This window comes from Ictidomys tridecemlineatus, chromosome X, assembly GCF_052094955.1.
Source record: "Ictidomys tridecemlineatus isolate mIctTri1 chromosome X, mIctTri1.hap1, whole genome shotgun sequence".
In the NCBI taxonomy this organism is placed as follows: domain Eukaryota; kingdom Metazoa; phylum Chordata; class Mammalia; order Rodentia; family Sciuridae; genus Ictidomys; species Ictidomys tridecemlineatus.
The window spans coordinates 84396290-84409082 of NC_135493.1; the positions used below are offsets into that span (position 1 = coordinate 84396290).

General features: G+C 34.5%; 1 pseudogene; it reads left to right on the forward strand.

Moving 5' to 3' along the window:
* LOC101964735 (RNA-binding protein 3 pseudogene) overlaps nt 1–11754 on the forward strand; it is an 80959-nt pseudogene extending 69205 nt beyond the window's left edge.
* Nucleotides 11755–12793: the final 1039 nt, after the last annotated feature.

The following is a 12793-nucleotide window of genomic DNA, read 5'->3' on the forward strand; positions in this document are numbered from 1 at the left end:
TTACAGCAAGTATGACCACAAATCCCAGTTTGCCTTAGACAGTACTAGTTTGTGTTTACTGATTAGCCAAATTATCAATTTGGTATCCTCATTTTCTCTCAAAGGTGACATAATCTTGTTGCTAAATTATGTGGTGAATTCTAAGAAGAGGTTCAATATACCCCCAAGAAAAGGTATGGATAAGGCAGAAGACAAGAGGAAAGGGAATGAGGGGAAAATGGAATAAAAGCTCAAGAGAAGGAAGAGTGAAAAAAATCAGGAAGAGAAGAGATTATGAAGTACAATAAAAATTGAGAAGGTGAAATGGGCAACTAAGAACACAGACAAAATAAATGGGCAAATTGAGGAACAAGCAGAACAGTAACAGGAAGTATAATAATAGCTGAGATAGTCACATCTCCACTACAAGTGGTTATATTAAGGATTCTCAACTCATTGGAATACAAACATGAAATGATTCTATTTTTTTCCAGTAGGCGCTCTCCATCTAGTGAAGTTGAAAATATTCCTTTCACATTTGTGTGGTTTGGCCAAATTCCATAACTTGCTGGTAAAATTGTTACTAGAATGATCTCATATTGATATTTATGAGTCAGTCTCACTAATTTTACAATTTTATTTTTGAACACACTGTGAATCTCAGATCTCCTTGCCTAGCTCAGGTCATTCTAGAACAGACTGTGACTTCAATCTCATAACTTGTAGGAGGAGGTGAAGAAGTCAGAGATTGCACATTCTCTCCCCTTTGTTGTCCCTTTTAGCCACTTGCTTTCTCCTGCATATGTCATGGGATATAGAAAAAGGGAGAGAAAAGGACAAGCAAATTTTACTCAATTGACTTAGTTTTCAAGTCCTACTCTATTATTGAATTAACTCATTTCTTAACTCATAGTCAAGACGCTTAATGACAATAGGCTGTAACCACATCTTATTGATGAGGGATTTGCCATACTGTAGCTTTCCTAAGTGTTGAAAGTCCCTTGTAAGATTTGGTCAGGAACCTCCAGTTGGTAACTTTTCCCACTATTATATGTATGTTTTAGCTATGCATCCAAATATCATTGCAATACTAGAAAGATAATAGTCCTCAATGTCATCTCTCAGTTTACCAATTCTATGACATTCCCTAACCCCTTTCTGCCAGGCAATTCACACAATGCTTTTCCCCAATGCTCTTTTCTGCTACTGAAGTAATAAGTAATCAGATCAACTAGTACAAAGGCCAATAAGACATAAAAGTGAGGAAAGAAATGCATCTCCCACTCTTAGAGGAAATACTGATTATTATAATAATATTGCTTTCTAATTTAATTTCATTGTGACCAGAAAACATACATAGATTTAACTTTTTCTTTTAAAGAAAATTTATAGTTGTAGATGGACAGAATGCCTTTATTTTATTTATTTTTTTAATGTGTGCTGAAGACTGAACCCTTTGCCTCACTCATGCTAGGTAAGCACTCTGCCACTGAGCTGCAGCCTCAGCCCCAGTTTAACGTTTAATATCTATAAAATCTGTAGGGACATATATTTTCTTATACCTGTTTTAGATATTTTGAGATTTTCTCTATTTCTTGGTCAATCTTGCTAGGAAAATATAAATTTTATTAATCTTTTTAAAGAACAAACTTTTGACTATTAATTTTTTATATTCTTGATCTGTTTTCTAGTCTAATTGTTTTTGTTCTTGTCATTATTTCATTCCTTCTACTTGGACTTAATTTGTTCTGGTTTTGCTAGCTTTTGAAGGTGGACATTTAAATAACTGATAAGACTTTATGCTTTTTCAATATAAGCATTTAAGACTAAGTTTTTCTTCATGCACTGACCTTACCGTATCCCATATATTTTGATATGTTGTGATTACATAAGATTCAGTTAAAATATATTCCATTTCCCTTGTGATTTCATCTTTGATTAATATTTTGTTTAGGAGCATATTATTTCATTTTTAACTATTGAGGTTGTAGGTATTTCTAGATATTTCATATTTAAAGATTTTTAATTGGGGGCAGAGAATATATTGTGTAAGATTTCAAAATTTTTATATTTTTGGACACGATTCACAGACCATAATAAAATCAACCTTTGTGAGAATGTCATGTACCCTTAAAAATAGTATGAATTCTGCAGTTGTTAAATGTAGTGCTATATGAAATGTCAAATATATTAATTTGGATGATAGCATTATCCAAATATTCTAACTCCTTACTGATTTTTTGTTTCATTCTTCTATTAATTACTGAGAGGTGGTCATCATCAATTGTGATTGTGAATGTATCTCTTTCTCTCTTTAGTACTGTCTGCATTTGAAATTTCTGAATTTCAGAGAACTGATTTTAGGTGCATACATATTTAATGTCATTATTTATTAACCTGCTAACTTTATGAAATTTCTCAATTTATCTGTTTTTTAACATAGCAAGGAAGACTTTATTCATGGCTACTCATTTTATCTCTTGCAATATTATTTTTCTTGAAGTTAGGTTGATATTTATATAGCCCCAACATTATTCTTAGATTTACATTTTGCTTTCCGATTATTCTATTTTCAAGCTATTTGGGTTTTTATATTTAAGTGCTTCTCTTTTCATCAGCAAATAGTTTGGTATTGCTTTCTTAAGCTGTCTAATAATGTCTGCCTCAAATGTTTGTCTATTTCTATTGAATACAATTATGTATGTGATTGAGATTAAGAATATCATTTGTAATTTGTATTCACTTTTTTCACATTTATTATTTCCCTGTTTCATATTACTAACTTATTTGGGTTAAACATTTTAGTATTCCACTTTAATGTATTATAGCTATAATTTTTGTGTTATTTTTAGTGGTTGCTTAAGGGTTACCACATGCATCATTAATTTATAACAATGTAGTAGAGTTAACATATGTCGTTCCACATAAAAATAATACAATTACAATACTCAAAATCCATTCATTTCTCTCAATTGTGTGGTTGCAGTTGTATATTTTTTCATAGTATTTGTTACAGACACCTAAATAATGTTTCTTTTTGCTTTAAATAATCTGTTCTCTTTTATAATTCAATAAAAATAAAAGATAATATATTATACTTAGCATTTCTGGTGCTCTTTATTCCTCATTGCAGATCAAAATTTCTTTGGATTTCATTTTGCTTTAATCTGAAGTACTTTATTGGCATTATTTATAGTACTGATCTGCTGATGACTAGATTCCTCAGCCTTCATTCATCATAAAAAGCTTGTAATTCACACTTATTTCTCAAGTGTATATATATATATATATATATATATATATATATATATATATATATATCCCCCAAACATATGATATAGAATTTTGGTGCGATCAGTTATTTTTCCTATTTTTCTATTTCTCAATTTACATATATTGAAGAAAATTAAGGCACAACATTTTCTGGGGAGTAATGTAAAAACCTTGTTCTAGTTCATTGTTAAATCTAAACTTCCTTCTTCCTCTTTCCTGTTTTTCTGCCCTAGTGCTGGGACTAAAAATCAGTGTTTGTGGTTTTCAGAGGCAGAACAATAAGCCACCCAAAACAAGGGCACCTCATATCTCTGAGGTGGCCTTGGCATCTCTCCTATCATCCAATTAGGAGATTAAAAAGTGGTTCAGACTATCCAGCAGGGCAGCTGAGCAGGGGAGGGAAAGGAATGGGGTAATGGACTCGCCCTCATCTACCATACAAACTGTTCTGCAGGGAAGTAATGTTACCTGCCTAGCACCTTGTCTTAAATTTTCTGCCCCAACACCTTCCACATAGAACTGAAAAGCCTTAAAGAAATATAGAAGATTACAAACACAACATCAAAAACAGGGACCAGGAGAAATTCATATTAAGACAGAAAGAATCAGACGGGGAGGCTTTCAATGGGAAGTTCCTAATAAAGTTTTCCATGTTTGGGGTGTTGAGATGAGTCCAATTTCCCCAATTTGGAAATATTTAGAAGCCAAAGACATAATGTTTCCAAAGAGAGGGCCCACACAGGAAAAATAAGTGAAAGTTCCATTGTTCTGCTGCCAACCCTGCCTGGAGCAGCGATACTTAGAGGGTGATCTTTTCTGCCTGACCCAAGGACAGCACTGTGGTTCCCGCACCATCCCCCTACCCAGGTTCCAGGGTGAACAATCAAAAAGCACTGACAATTTAGGACAAGCAATCACCAAATTGGCTGCAACATAGAGCAAAGTCACCAAGAATTGGCACAGTCCGAGACTTTAGGGGAGAATACATTTGTGACTTTGAAAAGGACAGAGAGTTCTGTGTTGATGTGGGTGTTTTAGGGGGGAGTGATGGCTCTTAGAAGAACAAGAAGAGACATAGAGCTGTTAAGGTAGTTTGATCAAAACATAGCAAGTCTTTAAAACTCACATGGCATAGTTTTATGTTTATCCTGCAGGAGATGTTGAAAGAGTTTTAGCAGGAGCATGCTTTTACAAAACTGATACTGACAGAACTTTATGGAGTGGACAAAAGTGGTAGCGCCTCTTTTCTCACTTAGTGCATAGTATCAACTACTGCATTTGTCATTGCTTAAATGTTTCTGTTGGGAATGTTTCAAATATTTCATGATGAAGTATCCATGCCCTTTTCTAGGACTCTGGGATGTTATTTAATCCTCTCTCTTAGGAAGATATTCTTGCTGATATTTTAATTCATTAGATAAAAATGAATTTACTAGGGCTGGGGTTGTGGCTCAGTGATAGACTGCTTACCTAGCACATATGAGGCACTGGGTTCAATCCTCAGCACTCCATAAAAATAAATAAATAAAATAAAGGTATTGTGTACAACTGCAATTTAAAAAATTAAAATGAAACGACTAAATAGGGAACATAAATTCAGGAGTAATGATAAAATTAGTCCCTTGCCACAAATAAATATTAACAGCTATTAACAATCAGACAAGGTAATCTTAATGCAAAGGTACAAAATGGCTTTTATATGTTTCTCAGGTAATATCATGTGTTATAATTCACTGTGAGCCAGGATTATTAACAAGGCTGGTAAGGAGTATTTTAGGCAAGACTTTGAGTGTTTAAATTAGCTAAAATGGAAAGTGCCTCCTGTCCTGAAACCACTTTATTGCACCAATCTTATCTTTATCATGAGGTTCTTCTACTCTCCTTTTCTGACCACATATTAGAGAATACTTACTTTAAGGCTTATTTGGAGTGATGGTTCCATATGATATAGGTTTGATCTGAGTAGTGGATTTATTTCATGATGGCAGAAGAATACAATTTTACTAAAGGGAACAGAGGCTTTATTTTCCAGAGGTAGACAAATCATCCCAAATATGTCCTCTTGAAAACTAGCCACTGATAGATAATTTATTCATCCTATTTGACTATGCTTATATTAACAGTGAATGTGAGCCTTTAAGAATGTAATCTTTTGTGCAAGCAACAATAGTAGCAAAATTACAGGACAGAATCTCAAATACATAACTTACTGAGAGCTGAGAGTTATTTCTCAAAAGGACTAAGAGTGTGTTTTCTATTTAAACAAAATTGTAAAATGTGAGGTACATAAAATGACATTGTATGTGAAGAAAGTCAATAAATAGAGATGTGGGAATAGTTATAAATGATGAACTAAAGTGTCCAATTCTAACTGTAACTAAGACAATTGAGAAATAGCAGAAACCAACAGTTTTGCCTGCTAGGTGTTTGCTGTCTGGACAGTGTAAATGTCAAGGTCAAACTACTAAGAGATAAAATGCTGTCTAAATGAGAACAACTTGCTTACTGAAATAATAGATTAAGAACCAGAAACTGGTTTAACAGCATAAGGATGCTTCAAGAAACACAGAGAGGACAAAGAATTGAAAAACTACTGGAATTCAGGAGACTTCCTATCAATCAATTTCTCCCACCACCACTACAATCAGTCTTCTTATTCAGGTTGCTGGTAGACTTGTTTTTGCATCATCATAAGCCCTAGGAAGGCAGAAGGGCATTGGTGACATTCTTTAAAAAATTATTTATTTTTTAGTTATAGTTGGACACAATACCTTTATTTATTTATTTATTTTTATGTGGTGCTGAGGATCGAACTCAGGGACTGGCACATGCTAGGCAAGCGCTCTACCACTGAGTCACAACCCCAGCCCCACCAGTAACATTCTTATATGAACTAAAAAATGAGAGCAGATGCCAGAAAGGCCAAATAGAAAGACATTTCAAGGAACAAATGGAGACAACGCAGAAAGAAAAATAGGTAAAAGATGACTTTTTAGATGGTTGAAATTTTAAGAATTACAGAAACTTACCTATTCATAAATAGAGTGCACTAATCATGCCTGCAGATATTCAGTGCTGTCTCTATGGGGGCAGCTCAACAACTGAATGTAGGTCTATTTGAATGGATACATATAGCATTTCAGGGTGAGTTATGACATTTGGATGGGTGTGTACACTATCTGCAACAGAATGAGAGTCATCAGAATATGTGTCATTATGAGGGAGAATGTAGCAGTGTAGGGCTAGTATTTATCCAGAGGACACAAGAATGCCCCACTCCTACCCTATACAGTAGTCATTCTGTTCATTCCCATGTCTTTTCCCTGAGGAGACTCAGACCCACAGAACTGGTTTATTGTTCACTGGGTCAGCTCCCAGTGCCTCTCAATGAAGATCCCTCAGGGTATAGCTGGGAAGAAGCCCAGGCAGGCACAAAAATGAAGCAGGGTCTCTTTATTTCTCTAACTCTACATTTTACCATTAGTTGAGTCATACTGGGCAGTTATGACAGAGCCCCAAATCTCCAGTGACAAAAAAGGGCAATAATTTGAAGTCCAGATTTCATATCAGCACTGGCTCATCTTTGGTATAATAAACAAAATGAAGAGGTAACATATGGATTTGTTGAAAATATGTGTAAACCAGATATCTGAAAAGGGATTCATATCCAAATGTATAAAGAGCCCATATAAGCAATAGCAGAAAAACAAGTAAGCTGATTAAAGACTGGCCAAAGCACCTGAATAGACATTTCTCCAAGGAAGACACAGAAATGGCCAACGGGCATATGAAGAAATGCTCAGCATCCCTAATTACCAGGGATACGCACATCAAACCCACAATGAGCTATCACCTCATACCTGTAAGAATGATTATTATCAAAAAGACAAGTGATAGCAAATGTTGGAAAAAGTGTGGAAAAAGTAAACTTTGCACACTATTGGCAGGAATTTAGATTGGTGCAGCCTTTATGGAAAAGAGTATGCAGGTTCCTAAAGAAATTAAAAATAGAATGACTTTATGACCCATGAAAACATCTTTTGGTTGTATACCCAAAGGAAATGAAATTATCACCCTGGAAATATATTTGTACTCCTATGTTCCTTGCAGCATTATTAATAACAGCAAAAAAGTGAAAACAACCTTAGTGACTGTCAACAGATGAATGGATAAAGTATGAGTATTATTCAGTCTTGAATAAAGAGATCCTGCCATGATACACTGTGGATAAAACTGGAAGGTCCTCTGCTAAGTGAAATAAGCCAGGCACAGGAAGAAAAATAATGCATTATCTTACTGATATATGGAATTTTATCAAAATCAAATATATATATATAGAGAGGGGGGCGGGGATTTTTTAAAAAAATTAAAGAGGCAGGAGCAGGGATGGGGAAAATGGGGAGATGTATGTAGGCCACAGGATGCAAAGTGCCAGATATGGGGAATGAACATGTCTACAGACTTAATATACAATGAGAGATGTTGCATTTGAAATCTTTGCTAAATGAACAGATTTTAACTATTCTTGTTACAAAGACCCAGAAAAATGGGAACCTATTTGAGATTATGAGTGTGTTAATTTGTTTTATTATAGTAGCCATTTTACTATCTATATATCCCATAATATCATGGTATATACATTAAATACAATACAATTTATTTAAAAGTAAAAAATAAAATAAAATGGCTTACAAGGAAAAAAAGGAAATTCACTGGAAATTCAAAGAATATTTTGGGTGAAAGTATGAAATGTGACATATAATGCAGAAATAAATAAAAAGAAAGCAGGCATGTTGATGTTACTATCAGGTAAAATAGGAAAAAAAAGCAAAGGAAAATACTAGAGATGTGGTGGAACACTAAGTAATGATAAAGCATCCATTACCAGGAAGAAATTATGGTCCTAAACACATATGCATCAAACAAATGAAGCCTCAAAAAAACTGATAGAGCAGAAAGGAGAAGTAGAAAAATCCAAAATTGTACCAGGGGACTTCAAAAGTACACTCTCAGCAATAGATACAACTACAAACAGAGATATGAAAATTTGTGTTCTATATGTGTCATAAGAATTGTGATGCATTCCACTGTCATGTATTCAAAACATAAAAGCAATTAAAAATAGATACAACTACAAGGCAAAATATCTACAAGGATGTAAAATAAGTGAACAATATAATAAACCAATATGAGATAACTGATATATAAACTGTGGGGGGAGGGAACACTACACTAAACACAGCAGAAAACATGTTTTTTACAAGAACACATGGAAAATTCAACAGAATAAATCATGCCTTAAAGGTAAATCTCAATAACACTAAAACATTATACAGAGTATGTTCTCTAACCATAAAAATAGAACTAATAATAAGTAACAAAATCTGTATGTTCTTAGAAATTGAACAACATACTTCTGCATAATCAGTAGATCAAAGAAGTCTCAAAGGAAATTTAAAGATATACATAGAGGGCTGGGGTTGTGGCTCAGTGGTAGAGTGCTCATTTCGCATGTGTGAGGTCCTGCGTTCAAACCTCAGTACCATATAAAAATAAATAAATAAAACAAAGGTATTGTGTCCATCTACAAAACACACACACACACACACACACACACACACACATGCATAGAACTGAATGAAAATGAAATCAAAAGAATCAATGTATGTGCAATACAATAAAATAGTGAAGAACAGGAAGTTTCTAACTCTAAATGCTTACATTAAAAAAATGAAAGATTGGGGTAGGTTTGTAGTTCAATGGTAGAGCACTTGCTTACCAGGTGTGAGGCACTGGGTTCGAAACTCAGCATCACATAAAAGTAAATAATAAAATAAAAGTTTTAGCCAGGCATAGTGGTGCATGCCTGTAATCCCAGTGGCTCAGGAGGCTGAGGCAGCAGGATCGCAAATTCAAAGCCAACCTCAGCAATGGTGAGGTGCTAAGCAACTCAGTGAGACCCTGTCTCTAAATAAAATACAAAATAGGGATGGGGATGTGGCTCAGTGGTCGAGTGCCCCTGAGTTCAATCCCCAGTACCCCTCTAAAAATAATTAAAACTTTTTTTAAAAGGAACAATTCAAATCAGTGACCTAATTTTTTTTTATCTCAAACCACTAGAAAAAGAAGAAAATAAACATAAAGCAAGGAGAAGGAAGAAAATAATAGAGATAAGAATAGAAAACAATAATATTAAAAATAGGAAATGGGGGCTCAGTTGGTAGAGTGCTTGCCTCACATGTACAAGGCCCTGGGCTCAATCCTCAGCAACACACACACACACACACACGCAAAGGAAATGATCTAGAAAATCAGTGCATCAAAAGCTAGTGTTTTGAAATTATCAATAAATGATGAAGCGTTAGTAAAGTTAACAAAATAAAAAGATAAATAATAGATACCAAGAATGAAATAAGAGTTGTGTGGGGAGGAGAGATGGGATGAGCCCAAAAAAATGAAATAAGAAACATCACCTTTTTATACTTTTTACACTACAAGTGTATAGAGGATTACAGAAAATCCAACAAGTAACCCAAGTGCTCATAAAATCTATAATTTAGACCTGGACAAAATCTTGGAAGAATGAGATACCAAAAAAAGAGATAAAACAAGAAAAATATGTATTATAGTGATTAAAGAAAATGATTTATAACTTAAAGACTCCCTAAGAAGAAAGTACAGGCCCATATGGTTTCAAGAATGCCTGCTCTAGCCAGATTGCTATAAATTCAGCAAAGTTGCAGGATATGTAATCAACTGACAAAAATAAGCTGCATTTTTATACAATAGCAATAGACAATTCAAAAAAGAAATTAAGAAAACAATTCCATTTACAATATGATCAAAAAAAAGTAAAATACTTAGGAACAGACCTAACCAAGGAGATGAAAGAAAACTAAAAAAAAATGGCTAAAAATAGACATAAACAAATGGAAAGATTTTTGTGTTCATGGAATAAAGTCAATACTAATTATTGATAGGATGTTAATATTACTCAAAGTGATTTATAGATTCAATATAATCCCAACAGCATTTTTCCAGAAATAGAAAAAAATATATAAATTACATGTAGAATTTCAAGGGACCCTAAATAGCCAAAACAATTTGGAAAAGAAGAACAAAGATGGAAACTCACCTTGTCTGATTTCAAAATTTATTACAAAGCTATAGTAATCAAAACAGTGTGGTAGGGGCGATGGTTATAGTTCAGAGGTAAAGCTCTTGACTAGGATATGTGAGGCATTGGGTTTGATCCTCAGCACCACATAAAAATTAATAAATAAAGGTTCAAAAAATACAATAACTTAAAAAAATGGTGTGGTAGTGGCATAAAGATAGACATGGAAACTAATGAAATAGAATAGAGAGTCTGAGACAAATCTTCACATACATGGCTAAATGAACTTTAACAAATATACTAAGATTGTTCACTGGAAAAAAAGATAGTTTCTTCAATAAATGGTGTTGGGAAAACTGGATATCCATATGCAAATAAGTGAAATTGAACCCTTAATAATATACCATGAATGAAAATCAATTCAAATGTACTTAAGGGTAGCGCCCCAAATATAAAACTCCTAGAAGAAAATATAGCAGAAAAGTTTCACGGCATTGAGTTCGGCAATGAATTTTTGGTTATGACACTAAAAGTACAGGTAACAAAATCAAGGATAGACAAATGGCACTACATCAAATGTAAACACTTTCGTGCAACAAAGGACAAAATAAACAGAGTGAAAAGAAAACTCATAGGGCTGGGGATGTGGCTCAAGTGGTAGCGTGCTCGTCTGGCATGCGTGCGGCCCAGGTTCGATCCTCAGCACCACATACAAACAAAGATGTTGTGTCCACCGAAAACTAAAAAATACATATTAAAAAAATTCTCTCTAAAAAAATTTTAAAAAAGAAAATTCATAGAATGCAAGAAGCTATTTGCAAGTCATATATCTAATAAGGGGGTTATAAACAAAATAAATAAATCCCATAACTTGCCCTATTCTCCCTGCTCTTCAGAGCTTGTCTTTTCTTACTTTTTAATTTTCAGGACTCAGATTCACTGCCATCTCTTCTTAAGAAGGGAAGCTCTTCATGGGAGGGCTCACCCTCAATACTGATGATGAGCAGGTCCTGAAGACCTTTGGGCCTATTTCTGAGGTGGTTGTTGTCAAGGACCAGGAGGCCCAGTGATCCCAGGCTTTTGGCTTCATCACCATCACCAACCCAGAACATGCCTCAGATGCTATGAAAGCCATGAATGGAGAGTCCCTGGATGATCGCCAGATCCATGTGGACCATCCAGGCACATCTTCCCGTGGCACCAGAGATCATGGTCACAGCTATTCTAGAGGTGGTGGGGACCAGGGGTATGGGGATGGCAGGTATGACAGATGACCTGGAGGTTATGAATATGGATACAGATGGTCCCGAGACTACTGTGGCAGGAGCCAGGGTGGCTATGACCACTACTCAGGAGGAAATTACCGAAACAATTATGACAACTAAGCTGAGGCATGCACACATAAAGTAGATACACAAGGAATAACACTTCTGATCCAGGATTGTCCTTCCAAATCGCTGTACTTATAAAGATTTTTGGAGCTGCACTGAAACATCTGTTTTAGTACATCAACTTCTATTTTGAATTGAGCTCCCAAGGTAGCTTGTTAAAAGAAGCTACTTACAAAATTATTTAAAAAGCTCCATATAAATTTTTTCTCATTTAAAGACAAATTCTGGGACATTTATTGAGACCAGGTATTTCTCCATTTACTAGGTTTTTAGTTTGGGTCCTCAATATCATTGCTTCTGGAAAAAAAAATGTTTGACCCAACTAATTTTTTAAAGCTAAAGTGGGGATATTTTTAAAACTTGTATACAATGTTTATCATGACTAGAAAGCAATTTCCAAATGTACCTATAAGCAATCTGTGTCAAGAATGTGATACTTTTGCTTAAAATTCAAGATCACCACCCTGATGATGCAGACAAGCTTCTTAAAAATGTTTGTGAAGGGGCTGGGGTTGTGGCTCAGCAATAGAGTGGTCACCTAGCACATGCAAGGCCATGGGTTCAATCCTCAGCACCACATATAAATAAATAAATAAAATAAAGGTTAAAAAAATTGTTTGTGAATGTCATTATTTTAATAGTGGAAGAAAAAATGTTCTTTTGTGACTTATATAGTGTTTAGGATATCCTTCACAGAACTGACTGAAAATATGAAACCTGTGCACACACACACACACACACACACACACACACATTCTCATAAAAACCAGACAACACACAAAAAGAATCAATTATCCCAATTTAAAAAGTGAGCAAAGGACTGGAAAGGACATTTCTACAAAAATGTTATACAAATGTCCAACAAGCATTTTGAAAGATGCTCAGCATCATTAATCAATCTGGGAATGCAAATAAAAGACAGAATGTAATATCACCTCAATTATATTACGATGCAAAACAATAACAATAACAAAAGGAAATAACAAGTGCTGCTGAAGATGAGGAAAAATTGGAACTCTTGTACACTGCTGGT